Source organism: Phytophthora infestans, genomic scaffold (genome assembly GCF_000142945.1).
Source record: "Phytophthora infestans T30-4 supercont1.55 genomic scaffold, whole genome shotgun sequence".
Classification (NCBI taxonomy): domain Eukaryota; phylum Oomycota; class Peronosporomycetes; order Peronosporales; family Peronosporaceae; genus Phytophthora; species Phytophthora infestans.
This window is the reverse complement of record NW_003303704.1, coordinates 2,749-7,223: the sequence shown is the minus strand read 5'-3', so window position 1 is coordinate 7,223 and position 4,475 is coordinate 2,749.

Genomic DNA, 4,475 nt, shown 5'->3' with positions numbered 1-4,475 from the left:
TCTCGAGTGTGTTAATGGGTCTCCATCCTGACGTCAACCCGGCTGCCACGCCCCGCCCAGCTTGCTGAGGTATACGAACTGTGGCTGGTGTACAAGCGCGAGCGCAAACGTCGTAGTGACACCTTGCGATCTTTGGTTGTTGCTGTCTACGACCAGCTTTACTCGGCGGTCACTCAGAAGCTCGGCGATGAACCTGCTCCACTGGTGGACGCAGAGGTTTATTTTGATCCGTCCGTTCCCCATTACTCTCCCGTTAACCTTTCGTGGGTTCCTTCCGGGAGAGACTGGGTCCAGTGTGCTCACGATGTGGATCTAGCCGAGCCCTGGCGAGCTTGGTGGCTTACTGACCCGGCGGTCCATCCGTACAATACTTGCTTCCGCGCTCGGAACGTGGACTTCTTGGTTTTCGCTCTGCGCGGTATGGATCCTCAGGTTGTTGACGACGCGATTGAAGAAGATATTGATCTTGCTGAACCAGCGCCTCCTGCCTATGCCCCGGGTGCTCCAACTCGGCTGAATCGTCAAGGCATCTATATCTTCACTGGGTCTTCGATCGGTGAGCTCGGCTCAGATGGCGAGAGTGCGTCTGATGACGATTCGGCGGACGATGGGTTGGGTTCTCCTAATCTCCGAGGCGCGTCTCCGAGTACGTCTCCGTTCGGCACCCCACTCCCCAGTGGAACGGATCCTCAGCCCACTTCCGCCGCGTCGGGTCCTGGGGCACCTGGTTCGGCGTCAGCTTCGTTGGCTAGCTCGGCGATGATACTTCTTGCCACGGCTGCGAATGTTGCATCTCCTTCCGCAAGTTCCCAAGGGATGACGTCTGCTACGACGCCACGCCCCCAATCGTCTGGTCCGCTGAGCTCTTCCCAGTTGTCTCCGTCGGGTTCAGCTCACTTGGAATCCGGATCACCGACCTTTTAGCTTTCTTCCTTTGACTGGGCGTCCCGTAGGTATCGTTCAGGACTTCATTTCGTAATTATTCAATATATGTAGTTTCGACACAGTAGCATTCCGTCTCAACTCGGCCTGTGTCGTCCGCTGAGTTGGTGTAACTTTTGGTGCAATAGCTGTTAATCCTCATCTGCAACTTGCACCATTTGCAGACGGTTTTCGCGCTTCTTCTGTCGTAGATAGTCAAACAGGAGACCCCCACATGACAAATTCGACAGTGGTTCCCAAGTAGGCTCATCGTAGCCGACCCACTTAACTTTAAACTTCCGTTGTGATCGTGACGTACTTGTGGATAATGGTAGCTCATCGTCGAGAATTGCTTCGACTTCATACTGGTTTGTACTTGTGTCTGGTTCCCAGCTGTCTTCAGGCAGTAATTCTTCATCAAAGTCAAATCGCTGAGTCTCTTCGAGGTCGGCGATTAGCCTCGTCTTTGGTCTTCCGCCGAGTTCGGTGACTGCCTTCAGACGTGATACATGGACCACTGGGTAGAATCTATATCCACTCTTGTCGGGTAACTCCAATTCATAGGCGAATTCTTCCACCTTCTTCTTCACCCTGAATGGTCCATGCCATCGGTGGGCTAACTTCTTGGTCAGGCCCGACTTGACTCGCTCCATAAACAACCAGACTTGATCTCCTTCTTTGAACAAGGATTCGGGGGATTCATCGCCTGGCTCTGCAACTTCATCTTCGTCATCTGCTGTGTTGGGAATGGATCTTTTCTCCTTCTTGCTCAACGCTTCGTTGTGCTCTCGAGCTCGTCGTGCTTTCTCTCGCACTTGGAACTCAGCTGCTAATCGAAGTGCCACTTCTCGTTGTCTGTTCGCTTCTCGGCGCCACTCGACTGCGTCCGCCGAGTTGACTGGGCGTCCCTGTCCACGTCGTATTGAACTCGTCATAGCCTTGAGTGTAGACTTGGCGTCCCAACCATGCACCAGATAGAAAGGGGTTTCTCGCCGAGTCGAATCTCTTGAGTTGTTGATAGCGTGTACCATCTTCTCGGCGATGTCATCCCAGTCGGCTTGAAGTAAGTCTTCTACGTAGACCCGTATAGTCTGAACCATTGTCTTGACTGACCTCTCTTGTTGACCGTTAGCTTGTGGTCGGTAACTCAGCGTAGCTCTTGATCTCGACTGCATCATCTCGGAGAACCTTTGGAACACTTCACTCATAAACCTTGGATCTCGGTCGTGCCGTATCAGAGACGGAGCCCCGAACTGCCTGAAGACGCATTCCTCAAATACCTTGGCCACTTTGAGTGCTCCGGTGTCATTCATAGCCTTAGCGATAACGAACCCCGTGAAGTGGTCCTGGAACAGCAGCAGTGCAGTATTGCCCCGCTGAGTTCGAGGAAGAGGAATCACGAAATCCATTGACACGACTTGGAATGGATGGTCTGACACCACATTTCCCGGCGAATAACCTCTCAACTGTGGCTTGCTCTTACTAGTATTGCAGTCCTCGCAGGCCCTAACATGTTTCACCACGTCGGCGTAAAGACCAATCCAGTAGTAGTCGGCTTTGACTCGGTGATACGTTCTGACGATGCCTTGATGCCCTCCTTCGATCGAGTTGTGGCAGTTATGAAGTATTTCGTCGACCATGGTTGACGGAATCACCAATCTCAATGAGAGGTTCGGTTCGCCGAGTTCGCCTAGTCGGCGGGCTTCATCTCGGCGGTATAACAGGCCGTCTTCGCTGAGTACAAAGACTTCTGCGACTTTGCCGGCATTCTGAGCTCGACGGTGTGTAAGGTCCTCCAATTCACCTCTCAGGTACGCCTTCAGATCGGCCCACCTGAGTTCTTCATCTTGTGCCTTCGCGATTCGTCGTCTCCGCTTAGTCTGTATCGTCACTGGATCAATGTCGTTGGCATTCTGAGCTGTCTGGGCTGACTCCATCTGCGACCCTGTTTCGACATTCGGGGTCGTGTGGTTAATCCGCCGAGTCGACGCCCTGCTGACTTGTTCGAATTCATCTCCACTGCTTTCAAACGCGGATTCTCCAGGATTTGTAGACATGGCTTCATGATCCTGACTTCCACCTCTTGCTCTAGCCGAGTCTTCATCCAGCTCGTCCTCAAAGTGAACTCGGCGTACTCGGCTACGAGTGACTGCCGTGACAATCGGTGTTTTCGCTGGGTTGTCTGTGGCGTACAGTTCTTCGGCTACGCGGTTAATCATTCTCAGCTCTGCTTTCCTATCCGTCCCAAGAATTACTCGTCCAGCTTTAGCTTCCAGTGCTTCTGTAGCGAGAGAATCAGCCGCTGCGTTATAGTGTCGCGCTATGTGTCGATACCGGACCGAGCTGAGTTGTTTCGTGAGATCCTTGTGCCGAGCTAGTTCCACTTGCAACGTTTCCTTCTTGCATGCTATCACCCCCATGGATTGCTGGATTGCAAGCCGGGAGTCACCCACGATAATCAGATCGGTTATCTCTCGGTCAATCGCCGCCAAGACTCCATTGTTCATGCCGGTGTACTCGGCGATGTTCACTGTGGTGGACGACAGGTACGCACTCGCAGCAATCTCAATGTCCCAATTCGGAAGGCGCCACAGTATCCACGAGCAACTGCCATACCCGCCGTATTTAGCCGTCTTCGCTGAGCCATCAAATGACAGCACACATCCTGCAAAGTCAGCTGGTATTCGGGCATATAGCAACGCTGGGTCCATTCGAACTGTCGCCGAGTTCTTGGAGGGAGGTGCCACGTGCTTCAAGGAATCGTCGAGTCCGATAAACGGGGTTATCGACGCCTGGAGCAACTGGGCGAAGTCTACATCTCGCTCACGTACTCGCTTCACCTTCAAATCATAGGGCGACAACATAACTGCGAAACTGACTGCGCGACCGTACAGCGACTTTGACTTAAACACCCACTCCAACGTGGAGAAACGGGTGTAGACGTGAAGCGTCTTTCCCGCCAAGAGAGTGTAGCACACTTTCAGCAATTGCAACAGCGCGACTACTTCTTTCTCAGCGGGATGATAGCCGAGTTCGTTCTCCTTTAGTACGCGTCCGCAGAAGCGAACTGGGTGCAGCTTGTCGTCGTGTGGTTGCATCAACGTACTGCTCAGCGCCCACTCATTGGCGTACAACATTATATGGACTTCTTTCGCCGAGTCGAAATGACGCAGAATTGGAGCTTCTGCTACCCGTCTTTTGAGCTCGGCGAATGATGCTTTTGCTGACGCCAGGTCACCCCCAGGGCCAAAGTCCGTATCCTTTAGCTGATAGAGTACTGCTCCGTAAACAGCCAAGGTTCTGGATGAAACGGCCCGTAAGAGATGAGCGTAACGATGCTAGCTTGCTTTACATACTCGGTGGGGAAGCACTCGAGATCTCATTTTCCGGCTATGTTCGTACCGACAGACCCAGTACCACGCTGCGCCAGGCTGACTCATAGGAAGTCAACATTGGTTGGGGCAAACGCCTCTTGGTAAAGATGCCAGGCACCCGACCCCATCCCCGTGCCCTGGTAAGAGGGTGAGGAAGACGCTCCAGACAAGCCTTCTTCT